Raw genomic sequence first — 13645 nt, forward strand, 5'->3', positions numbered from 1 at the left:
AGTCAGAGCTGCTAGCATAATCAGGCGGGCTTTCCGCCCACTCGAAGACCTCTGGCTCTGCCACTCTATCCGGTAACACAAGCGGGCGCCCACTTCCGGGGCGCTTGGAGGAGACTCTCACTCACTGTCTGCAACCAGGATATCCGGCCAGCAGTCTCACGCTCTGAGTGAAACCCCCAACCGCAGGGAAAAGTTGCAGTGTTGGAATTGAGTCTCGCTCCGTCCCCGTGTGCGGCTTTTGCAAGGCGCTGGGGCGGCCCGAGATTCTGCTTTGGCCCACACAAAGGCCCCTGACTCTGCCCCTCTCTGCGATAACACGGGCGCGCACTGCCGAGGCACTCGGAGGAATCGCTCACTCCTTATCTGCGCACGCACACCAGGATATGAGGCCGGCCGCCGTTCCCTCTGAGTGAAACAGCCTCCAGCACGGAAAATCTCCACCGTTGGAAGTAGTTCTCACTCCCTCCCGTGCGTGGCTTTCCCAGGGTGCTGGGGCTGCCCAGAGACTCTGCCCTCAGCCCACAGAAAGGCCTCTGACCCTGCCTCTCCGTGGGGCAACACGGGCACCCACTTCCGCGGCTTAGGAAGAAATCTCTCTTCCACTAACTGCGCACCGACCAGGAGACCGGGTAAAATGGCCGCTCCGCTTGTCTTTCTTTGTTTGGGTTTGGCGCGAGTGTTAGCTTGTATTGCCCGGGTTGCCACAGGATCAGATTTTCCTCGGCTTGGATCTCTGAGCCACAGCCTGGTTCGGCCGTTTTTGCTGCGGGGGCCTGGATCTATTCACCCCCTTTGCCCGCCTCAGTTTCTATATTCACAGTTACCAGAGAAAGCCGCCCTGTTTAGGTTAGTGAGGAAGGCGGAGCATTTCTTACTCCCTATTTCCTTCGGGGTTTGGTTATATATTTAGCCAATTTTTCACTCAATCATACCTTTGGGTGTATTGCGAAGAATCTGGAAGCTCCAAGTATAGGTTTTTCTGTTTCTGGTTGAAGATCTTGTTGAGTTTTGGGGGAGATTTATCGGTATCGCTTCCTACTCCGCCATTACTCTGACGTCATCTCCAAAACTATCGTGGTGTTTTTTTTCAAGGGTGGTTACCATTAAGTAATGAAAAGGGTACCTACCATATTCATTGTAGTACCCTATCTTATAAGTATTTCGGCACTTCATTGTTCTTTGCTACTGTTAATCTCCATCCTCTCCCCCCTTTTTTTCCTTTGTTGTCACAGTTTAAGTTTGGTTTTATTGTGTTCTTGGTGGAGCTGTTACTTGTGGTGTTGTTTTCTTTTGTTCTTTGAATCTGGTTGGAAAACCCCATTTAGTATTTCCTGGAGTGGGGGCTTTCTGTTGATAAATTCTCTCATCTTTTCTGTATTTGTGAATGTTTTTATATCTCCTTCATACTTGAAGGATAGCTTTGATGGGTATAGTATTCTTGGCTGAAAGTTCCTCTCTTTCAGGGCTTTAAATATTGGGGTCCACTCTCTTCTAGCTTGTAGAGTTTCTGCTGAGAAATCTGATGATAATCTAATAGGCCTTCCTTTATATGTTGTACTCTTCTTTTCCCTGGCTGCCTTGAGAATTTTTTCTTTGTCATTGGTTTGTGTCATCTTTATTATGATGTGCCTTGGAGTGGGTTTGTTGGGTTTAAGAAAACTTGGTGTTCTGTTTGCTTCTTGAATTTGAGGCTTTAGTTCTTTCCACAGGCTTGGGAAGTTCTCGTCTATTATTTGTTTGAGTATATTCTCCATTCCATTTTCTTTCTCTTCTCCCTCTGATATACCTATTATTCTTATGTTATTCTTTCTGATGGAGTCAGACAATTCCTGTAGGGCTTTCTCGTTTTTTATTATTTTTTGAGTCTCTTTCTTCTTCTCTCTGTTGTGCCTCAAGTTGTTTGTCTTCTATTTCACTAATCCTATCTTCAATCTGGGCTGTTTTGTTAGCTAAGCTTGTTACCTCGTTTTTCAGCTCGTGAATTGAGTTTTTCATTTCTGTTTGATTTGTTTTTATAGTTTCAATTTTCTTGGTAATATATTCTTTGTGTTCATTGAGTTGTTTTCTGATCTCCCTATATTGCCTTTCTGTGTTTTCTTGTATATCTCTGAGTATTTTTAAGATTTCTATTTTAAATTCTCTGTCATTTAGCTCCAAGGCTTCCAATATGTTAAGTCTTTTCTCCATAGATTTTTCCACATCTATTTGTGTTACCTCTCTTTCTTTTGTATCCATAATATTCGATTTCCTCTTTCTTATCGGCATCTGAGGGTGGTCTTATTGATAGCACTAATTAAAATTAATAAAGAGTAAAAAGTAAAAAAAAAAAAAAAAAAGGTAAAACACCCCACAAAAAAAAACAGTAATAATTTATTATTTCCCCCTTTTTTCTCTCTTCTCTTTCCCTCCTCTCCCCTCCTCAGGGAAATATCATGCCTATAATGGAGGGCCTGATTTGGGGTGAAGAGTTCAAGGGGCAAAAAAAGGGAGTAGGGACCTACTAAATGCAAAAAAAAAAAAAAAAAAGAAGAAAATTTTAGACAAGCATAAGATGGTTTGCTTGTAAGTGATGGTCAACTAAGAGATATAATGAGAGGGATAAGTGGGAACCAGAAAAAAGGACCAAAAAAGAATAATACAGAAGAAAAAATAAAAATAATAAGTAAAAATCTGTTGTATTAAGTGGAGCAAAGACTAAATACAATGGAGACCTTGGGTTGGGAGGACCCAAAATGCCACAAAAATAAACAAACAAGAAAAAAAATAAAAACAAAAGCAAAAAAGAAAAATAAAGCCAAAAAAAAAGCCTTGAGTCCCAAATTAACTAATTTGTTCGTGATTGAGGATTATATGGGAGGAAAGTAAAATGAGAAAAGAAAAAACAAATAGAAAGAAAAAAATAAGAAAAAGAGAAAAACGAAGGAAGAAATAAAATAGGAAGAGAAAAAAACAAAATAAAGCAAGACAAAAAAAAACAAAAGAGGAGAGAGTGAGAGTTAAGTGTTTTGGAGTATAACCTTAAAGGAGGGTGAGGATGAAGAAGAGAAATAAAATGCAACACTCATGGGTAGTGTAGTTCAAGAAAGGGGAAGCATAAGATGGGCAGAGAATAGAAGGACCAAGGTGGAGGAAATAAAGGCAAAAAGATAGAAGAAACAAACAACAACAACAAAAAAATTAGTGGATCAAGTTGTAAAGTCTGTGGATTTTTCTTGATTTTGAGAGGTTAACTTCTTCCTTTTTCTTTTCTCTCCCTCTTCCTGGTCAGTGACTCTGTACCCCAGGCTCTGCCCCTGTGTCACACTTAGTTAGGGATTTGCAATTGATGGGATTCTATGGCAATGTCATATAATTGGCTTTAGTCTTGCTGGTAGTCAAGGCTTGTTGGCGTTTGCAGGGTCCAACGATGAGAGAGTTTGCTTTCCTGGATTCTCTCTCCTAGTCCCTCCTTTCTGAATTAGCAGCCTGGTGGTCCAGCTATAAGGCTGCAACTGCTTCTGCCTGGGGAGTAAGAGGCTCAAAGAGCTGGGAAATCCCCACTCTATCCCCACTCAGTGCAAGGCTTTGGGAAAGGCTCTGACAGTCAGGGCCTCCAGTGTAATCAGGCAGGGGTGGGAGTCAATTGTTGTCAAGGTGACTGTTCAGCGCCTATCATTTAGTTGGACTTCTCAACCCAGGCTTTCCACACTTTGTAGCCTGTTTTTGCAGGGAAGAAGAGGCACTAGTCTCTGCTTGCGACTAGTGTAGTATAGATCTTATTATCTGCCAAGTCCTTCTTGTTAGCGTTTATCCCTGAATATGGAGGCTCTATCAATCACAAGTTGCCCCCGCCCCTTTAGCGAGAGGCACTAAAAAATATCACGCCTCTTGTCTTGGATCGCTGAACTGAGAGAGATCTTATCAATTAGAACCGAGGGTGCGCAGATTTCATGGGTTAAGCTAATTTCAGTGATTGGGTCGCAGCTGTGCTTCCGAAGGTATTTTAGGCTGCCTGCGTGCGCCCTTCCCCCAACGCTTGATTGTTAGCTTGAATGGCTGGGTGAGGTGCCCCGCCCACGGAGAGAATCTCCCAAGCCTCTCCCGCTCACCCCGCCGCTGGCGGCTGGACTGCACCAGGCGCAGGATAATGGAGCACCCTGGGTGTGCGGGCCAGCAGGGCGCCCTGGGTGCGTGGAATGCCCAAGGCACGCGTGCCAATGGGGCGCTCCGGGCACTGGTGGCCGGCGACCCCCACTCGCAGTGTGCGGGCCGCTGGGAACGTCAGCGGTGCTCAACTGGACCGGGCGCGCGCGCAGAGGCGGCTCGCGGCGGGGGCTCGCGGTGGCGGCTCGTGGCGGCGGCTCTTGGCTCCCAAGTATGGGCTGACTCACCACAGGCGCACTTCCTCGCGGTTTGAAAGAACGTCCCTGTGGTAGATTCCTCCACACCCTCGTCTCTCAGATTCAAGTGATAACAGTCCTTTCGCTATCAGTTTGTGTGGAACTCCGAAATGCTCCGAGGATAAATTTTTCTGTTTCTAGTTGATAAATTTGTTGTGATTTAGGGGAGAGCTTTCGGACGCGCTGCTCACGGCGCCATTTCCGTGACGTCACTTCTATTGAATTTTTAAAGTCATAAAACTGGTTAATTTTGTACTCAGGATTCAGTTGCAGGCATCTTTATCCGACAGAACAGTACTCATCAGGGATGTGCAGTGAGCCCTTCCAGCTAAAGGTAGAAAAGAACAATTCTTGCTACCACTAGTGTTCCTTCCATACCAACTGACTGAGGCCATGTATTTGAGATGCAAAAACAGGTTTTATAGATTGATATTTTTATAGATTCCAGTGGTGTTATTAGTGATCATATTAATGTAAATCATAGAATTGTCAAATAGCCTGCTTGTGAATATTGCATTCAATTTTGCCCCTCAAAAGCATTTATAAATTTGGAACCCAACTAAGTAAATTATCATAGTGATTATATTTCCTTGAATCGAGCATGTAGCTCACATTACTGTGAGTCTCTTACCTGTTTTTGTGTTCTTTTAAACACTTTCTTCAGGTAGTGAAAATAATATGAGCTAACAAAAGGATCATATTATCAAATCAGATACAAAAGTACTGGAAATATTACCCAGTTTTGACTCTTAATAACTTCAAGAATTCAAATGATCACAAGGCACAGATAGAGTGTCCAAAGTTCAAAACTGCCAATACCATTGCTGAGGTTCATTCTGCTACTTAAAACATGCTCTGGGGAGGCCTGACCTGTGGTGGCGCAGTGGGATAAAGCATCGACCTGGAACACTGAGGTCGCCGGTTCGAAACCTTGGGCTTGCCTGGTCAAGGCACATATGGGAGTTGATGCTTCCTGCTCCTCCCCCTTCTCTCTCTCTCTCTCTCTCACTCCTCTCTCTCTAAAAAAATCAATAAAAAATAAAATAAAAATAAAATAAAAAAATAAAAAATAAAAAAAAAAAAACATGCTCTGGGGAAAAAAAAAAAAAAAAAACATGCTCTGGCCCAGATTAAATATACCAGGTCTTCATGTGATGGGTACAGGTAGCGTTTATATAAAAGGGAGCTAATTTAATCATTAAACATCTCTACGTACTTTGATAAGCACATAATTTATGTGATCTCTTCCCATGACTTACACTCTAGAAACCCATAGATTCCAAGTTTATTTACTATAACAAATACTAGACAGACCAGGTACCTCTTACTATAAATGTGTCATAGATGAGTATCTCTCACTATTAAATGTCACTAATCTGTTTGCCAGCAGGTCTGTCAAGAGCACATTTTCAAAGGGACTTGACCAGGTCATCTTTCTATTTCCCCAGACTTCTCTCCATAAAGTAAGAGAATAAAATGCAGGGCTGTTGCTAACCCTTTTCTTCCCAAATACTAATCATCTTTGAAAACATAGAAAAATGCAAGATGACAATAGAAATCACCTATAATTACTAAGCACCCCCAATTCAGAAATATTTCTATTAAGAGTTCTTTGTTGTACTTCATTTTGTTATACAGATTATATTTTATGCAAATTTATTACTGAGAATCATATACTCTTTATATGATGCATTTAAAACAGTTTATTACTCTTGACTATACATTGAGACTATATTCCCATATTTATAAATAGTCTTTCAAAATAATATTTTTAGTAGTGACAGACATATTTAATAAATAACCATTATTGTGTGTTTAGATTATTTTATGCTAGTGGAGTTTTCCTCCCATAAAATTTTCACTTTATTTTAAACTTCCAGTGAGTTATTCAAATAGTGGAACTGAGCTGCTTCCCAACGGTAGATGTTATTACATTTTTTTTTTTTTTTTTATTGCTCGCATAGGCACCTACACCAGCCTGGATCTCTGAATGGCTACCACTAGTGGGACCCTCCTTTACCTCTATACTGACCATATTACATGACAAAAAGAAACTGTTGTGCCAAGTTTTTGATAGTTAGGGGCTGTTTGTTACTTCAGCATAACCTAGTCTCTTCTTACTGTTACATTTACAAATGTTTGTCCAGTTTTTTTAAAGTTAAATTTAGTTAGTAGTGTTTTTGCTGTATATAAAAAGTTGTGTTTTTTTGACAGAGACAGAGAGAGAATCAGAGAGAAGGACAGATAGGGACAGACAGACAGGAAGGGGAAGGAGATAAGAAGCATCAATTCTTCATTGCGGCACCTTAGTTGTTCACTGATTGCTTTGTCATATGTGCCTTGATGGGGTGGGGAGGTGGCTACAGCAGAGCGAGTGACCCCTTGCTAAAGCCAGCAACCTTGGGCTACAGCCAGCTACCTTGGGCTTCAAGCCAGAGATCTTTGGCCTAATGATAGTGACTATGGGGTCACATTTATGATCCCATGCTCAAGCCAGCAACCCTGCATTCAAGCTGGTGAGCCTGTGCTCAAGCTGGATAAGCCTGCATTCAAGCCGCTGACGTGAAGGTTTTGACCGTGGGTCCTCCGCATCCAAGTTCTACAATACATTCTATGCACTGTACCACTGCCTGGTCAGGCTAAAATATTTTTATGATGACGAATATCTTGAGCTTTGAAAATTGTAGATTTCTCTTTTGCTTTCACTAATTAAAAGTTTTCACTAAATAGAGATGAGATATTCATATATGCTTCTTCCTAGTTTTCTAGTTATTTTCTGGCTTCGGTTTTTACATTTAATTCTTCTAAACAGCATTTACTGTATTTTTTTTTAATCATGGAATTAATGAATATTTGTTTTTCATTTAAGGCAGGAAATATTTCATTCAAACCCATCAGAGATGTGAACAGGTTGAGTCTGTAGAAAGTGTGATGTTTTAAAGCATAGGCCAGTAAGTGTATATGAAAGCATACCCTCTACATACAAATTAACTGATCAGACCACCATTTTTTCATTCTTTGATTTTTGTTTTTTGTTTTTTAGTACACACATGCAGGGGGTGGAGGAAGAGACAGGAACAGAAAGACAGGAAGGGAGAGAGATGAGAGGCATCAACTTGTTGTGGCACCTTAGTTGTTCATTGGTTGCTTTCTCATATGTGCCTTGACCAGGAAGCTAAAACCAAGCCAGTGACCCCTTGTTCAAGCCAGAAACCTTTGGGCTTCAAGCCAACCACCATGATCCCATGCCATGACTCCATGTTTAGGCTGGCAACCCCTCACTCAAGCTGGTGAGCCAGTGCTCAAATCTGATGAGCCTGTGCTCAAGCCAGAGACTTGGAGTTTCCAACCTGAGTCCTCAGCATCCCAGGCCAATGCTGTATCCACTGCACCACCACCTGCTCAGACCCAACCACCATTTTTCAATGTTTAAAACAGAATAAGCTTCCCTATAAAAACAGCATCATAGTGATATTTTAACTTTAATATTCTTCTCCTTCTTCCTCACCCTCTCAACAGAATCCTCAAGGGCAGCCATGCCCTCAGGGCCTCAGAAAACTCTCCTTCCTCCAAGCTTTCACACACATACCAGTGGACAAAGGCACTCGTGGAATATACCGAGTCAAATCTGTGGTCCAGGCGAGCCTAGGCATAGCAATAGCTGTGATGTTGCTCAGGAGACATGCAGCCCACTGCATTTTGGCCAGATCTGCACCAGGTACCACAGTGGGAGGCTGCGCTTTCATGCCAACTTTGAAGCCAGTGGGGCACCAGTCCACAAACTGGATGGTATGTTTGGTCTTGTTTGTGGCAATGGCAACACTGACATCTTTGGAAAACATGTCACCACAGTACACAGGGAGCAAGCCATGTATTTACCATGGCAAGGGTCACATTTCACCATCTGGTTGTCTGGCTCAAAGCACACACTGGTGATCTCTGCTACAGAAAGTTGTGTATGGTAGGCTTTCTCAGCAGAAAGGACAAGGCTGTATGTAGCTAGAGGACCATGGATGCAGGGTTCAGGCACCAGGTTGGTCTGGAAATCAGCCAGATCAACATTGAAGGCTCCATCAAATCTGAGGGAAGCAGTGATGGAGGACACCATTTGACCTGTTCGTCTGAATTCAGGATAGTTTAAGCTGGGCGCTCAATATCAAGGTTTCTATAACAAATATCATACATGACCTCATTGTCAACCATGAAGGCACATCTTTACCCTAGTCTACACGTAGGAAAAGTAATCTCTCTATCCACCTGATTGATTTCATTCTCTCTTTGGTCTTGTTTTAATTTATTCCATAAATATTATTGTGACTTGTGTTTATCATTTTAGGGGGTCTTGCTTGTATAAATTTTTATTGTCCCAATCTTATTCTGGTTACATATTTCATGTCTAATTAGTTTCATATATTTCAATAGCAGATGATAATCCAGTACAGTTTAATTACAGCTATCGATGCAAGATAATGATATAGTAGTAATAAGAAGACCATATCTTTTTTCATATTTTAGAATTTACTGTAAGCTTCTCTGCAGCTCAGAGATGACCATGTTCATTGCACAGCTCTGAGATGAGAAAGAACGTCAGAAATCACATCAGAATACCATTATTATTTTTGACCAGCCAGCTGTGGGGGCTTTCAGATTGCAATCTAATCTATTTCATGAGATTTTTTTTACCTAACTCTTGGCTTTATTCCCAGATTAGACACTGAATATGGTTTTAGCTGCTGATTTCCTTGAACAGAACATCAGTGCAATAAAATAGAGGCAATGTTTTTCTTTGCATTCACTACTCAAGTCATAGATAACTGGTATAGTTGCAGTAGAGCTAGGAAAATATATCAATTAGTATCCCACTATTCATAGATCTTTTAAACATCATCCAAGTGAAGTGAATAATAAAGGGAAGGACAACTACCTTATAAGAAGAAGCAAAAATGTTTGGAAATTATTTTATATTTGTTTTTAACTTTAAATACAAAGATAGACAAGATAATATATTTAAAATCTTTAAATCAGAAGCCTCATGAATAAGGTGGACAAACAGTCACTGGAGAAATTCCAGAGGAATAGCTATCACTGATAATCCCAGATTAAAACTTGCCAAATGTAACACAGGAGATCCAGACATGGGAAATGGATTGGGGTATTACAGGTGGTGTTACAGGATCTACAAGGAGCCCCAGATGGAGCAGACATAGCCTTTACCCTGTATGTAAGCAGACATAGCCTTACGTATCTGATGACTCATTTGCACTGTTCTTAGTAATACCTTAGTTACAGTTCTATCACCTCCTTTCTCATGGCCTGTGGTCAGGATCCACGACCATGGCACCATGTGGCTAGGGAGGAGGAAAGGCCATGTCCAGCATCAACCCTACACCAAAGCACAGTACAAAATGGACATACACTCATTATTCTATAGATGATACGCAAATATGTTTTTTTAATACAGAAGTTTAAAATAGTCTGTTGTTATGAGTTCTTATGAGAAATAAAGACTAAGAAATGAGAACTGAATTTAGAAAACTAAAAAATGGAAATTTGCCAAGACTCTAAAAATCAAGCCCTAACCCCAATTTGTCACAAATTGTTCTGGGAGAAAAAAGCTACAACTAAAAGTTTTAATGAATAAACTGTTTGCAAAGCCCATTCTGTGCCCTGTAACTATTAAAAGAACTGCAATCTGCCTGCTTCACCTAATCCCAAATCATCCATATCTTTTCTCAAATCACCCAAGCTCTAAACCTAATTCCAATCCTAGGCTGATTTATAAACCCTCTGCAAATTCTTTTTCAAAACACCACTGAGACTTTGTTTTTAACAGTTCTCTCACTTGTTTGGAAGAGCAGAAATACACTGGCTTCCATGGCAGACACTGGTTTCCCCAATGATCCTTGAGAGGGCTACAGCACATGTTAGCTGAACTATCATTTTTCAGTTTTGTTTTTCGTTTGTTCATTAAGGAGATTTTTAATTTATTTTTTTATTGTAGTAAAAACACTGAAAGTGAGATTCATTCTCTTAACAAATTTTTTTTCTCTTAACAAATTTTTAAGTGCATAATACTATAGTGTTAACTCTAGACACAATGTTGTACAGGAGCTCTCTAAAATTCTCACATTGCAAAACTGAAACTATCCAGCATTTCTCTCCCCCTGTCCCTCAGACATTGACAACCATCACTCTAGCCTCTGTTTCTAAAAGTCTGAATATTTTAGATATATAAGTACAATCACAGAGTATTTCCCCTTCTGTGACTGGCTGATTTTAATTAGCATAATATCCTCAAGGTTCATTCACATTATCACATATGGTAGAAAGGATTCTTAAATCTGAATAATATTTATTTTATATATATACTACATTTTCTTTATTCATTCATTGCCTGATGAGCATTTAGGTTGTTTGCACATCTTGACTATTGTGATATTATTGCAATAAATATGGGAGTTCACAAATCTCCTTGAGATCCTGATTTTAGTGTTTTTAGATAAATATCTGATAGTGGGATTACTAGATCAAATGGAATTCTATTTTTAAGTGTTTGAGAAACCTCCATACTGTTTTCCATAATGACTACACTATTGTACATTCCCTTCAACAGTATGCAAGGGTTCCAGTTTACTATATCCTAGCCAATGCTTGCTGCTTTCTGGGTTTGGTTTTTTCTTTAAATAGCCATTCTGACTGATATGAGATGAAATCTCGTTGTGGTTTTAATTTGCATTTTCTTGATGATTAGTGATATCAAGCTTCTCTTCATATACCTGGTGACCATTTGTTTTTCGAGGAAAAAAATTGTCTAATTTAGTACTTTGTGCACTTTTAATAAGGTTATTGTGTCTTTTGAGTGTGTTGTGTGGTTTTTGTGTTTGTTTTTCTTTGTTTTTTGCTACTGAGTTACAGAAATTTCTTATATATTTTGGACGTTAACCCCTCATCAGATATATAGTTTACAACCATATTCTCCTATTCCATAGGTTGCCTTTTCACTTTTGAGTGTTTTCTTTGCTGTGCAGAAGCTTTTCAGTTTGATGTAGTCCCACTTATCTATTATTTGCATTTGTTATTTGTGCTTCTGGTGTCATATCCAAGAGATTATTCTAAAAACCAATATCATAATAATGATCTAACACCTGTTTTCTTCTAGAATTTTACAGTTTGGGGTCTTATGTTTTAAGTGTTTAATATATTTTGAGTTAATTTTGGTGTATGGAAATATGATTACATTTTATTCTTTTCTGTGTAAATATCCAGTTTCCCCAATACCATTTGTTGAAGAGACTATTCTTTCCCTCATTACCAATAATTTTGAAATAAACATACGCATATATAATCCACTGATCTTTGACAAGAGGGTGAAGATTATACAATGGTTATTTTTAAGTTGCACATTCAAATAAAATCAATGCAACATCCACTGGTCATTGTGGGAACTGTTCTCCCACTCAGTAAACACTCCTGCTACTGTCTTAGTAAGCAACTACTGTATGTTCATACACTGTGCCTTGCTTGTCCTTATACCATGCCTTTCCACAAAGCATCTACTCAATGCCGTGAAACCACAGTTTATGTCCAACATGCTCAAGCCACTCATTCAAAATTTTAGGTTCTGGTCAGGTAGGTAAGTTGGTTAGTGTTATCCTTATACATGAAGGTTGTGTTCAATCCCCAATCAGGGCACATACAAGAATCAACCAATGAATGCATAAATAAGTGGAATAACAGATAAATGTTTCTATCTCTCTCTCTCTCTCCCTTCTTCTCTTTATAAAAATTAATAAAACCTTTTTTTTTTTTACATTTTTCACCTTCTCAGTTAATGTCAGATTCTTGCAAAGGTTTTCTTCTCTTTGTCACAATGTCTCCTCAACTCATAAAGGTTGTATAAATACTGTGGAAGGTGCTGGATCAGAGTTTAAAGACAAGGTCTAGCTTAGATTCTAACTGCTACATGGACTTCCTTACTCAATACCACCATTTTCCCATTGGGTAACTATACATGTGGAGTGGAGAATGAATAGATACATATGTATAGACCTTATATATTCAGTCACATATACTCAGGCTCAGAAAAGTGCTATTAAACATACACACACATCACCAACAACAACCATTTTAAAATGCCTCAAAACCTTTACTTCTGTGTCTTGAAAAATAGAGATCTTAGGACCTAATCCACAGAAATGCTAAATTAAATCTTTATATCTTTCATATGCCACAGCTGCTCCTGGACCTCTCTTCCATCTCCAGCTTGTCTGACTTAACTATCTTCTTCCTCTTTTCCTTTCTCATTACTTAATCATATAGCATGTTAATGTGCATCATAATTGAGTAATCCTGTACTATACATAGTTACATGTGCTATACTTTCATAGGACCAGCAGTGTAGGTTTGTTTACACCAGCATCACCACAAACATCACCACAAACATTACTATAGCTATGATGTTTATGATGTCCACTAGGCAATAGGAATTTTTCAACTGCATTATAATTGTTTGGGACCACCATCATACATTCAGTCCATTGTTGACTGAAATGTTATTATGTAGCTCATGACTATATTCTCATTAGTAACAATTGTACTGTATCTGTATAAAATACATGTCACCATGAATGACTCTCAAAAACATTATGCTAAGAAAGGAAGTCAAATATAAAAAGATCACATAATTCCATTTACATGATGTATAATGTATCATTTATTTATATGAAATTCTAGAAATAACAAAATGGAGTGACAAACAGATTACTGATTGCCTCAGGCAGGGCACCTCAGGGAGGATTGACTACAAAGAGGCTCAAGGGAAATTTTAGGAATGTTGGATAGGTTCTAAATCTTGATTATACTGGTGATTTCATGGATGTGTACAACTGTCAAAGCTCAATAAATTAAACAATTAAAATGAGAGAAGTTATATGTAAATTATGCCTTATTAAATCAAGGGAAACATGTATACATATATACATATAATATATGTATAAAATTACATGCATATAAAACTTTGAAATATTTCCAAAAATAAAGATCCCATGTAAATCCAACTAGTGGATTCTGCTTAATTTTTCTTTAGTTTTAAAAGAGTACTTTTGTTTGTGTTTTTGTTTTTTGTCTCCTACCCCGTGCGCTAAAGGACACCTATTCAGGTTTTAGTACCCATACTCTGTATCTAAATTAATGAAAACAAGTGAGGCTTAAATTTGTCTCCCTGACTCAGGTTCAAAGGGCATCGGTAGAACAGTATTTGTGAACTA

At 39.2% G+C, this 13645-nt stretch overlaps 1 pseudogene; it reads right to left on the reverse strand.

The window, feature by feature from the left end:
• Window positions 1-7842: 7842 nt before the first annotated feature.
• LOC136329898 (tubulin alpha-8 chain pseudogene) lies at window positions 7843-8933 on the reverse strand (annotated as a pseudogene).
• Between the last annotated feature and the right edge of the window lie 4712 nt (window positions 8934-13645).

The sequence above is a fragment of the Saccopteryx bilineata genome, chromosome 3, assembly GCF_036850765.1.
Source record: "Saccopteryx bilineata isolate mSacBil1 chromosome 3, mSacBil1_pri_phased_curated, whole genome shotgun sequence".
NCBI lineage: Eukaryota > Metazoa > Chordata > Mammalia > Chiroptera > Emballonuridae > Saccopteryx > Saccopteryx bilineata.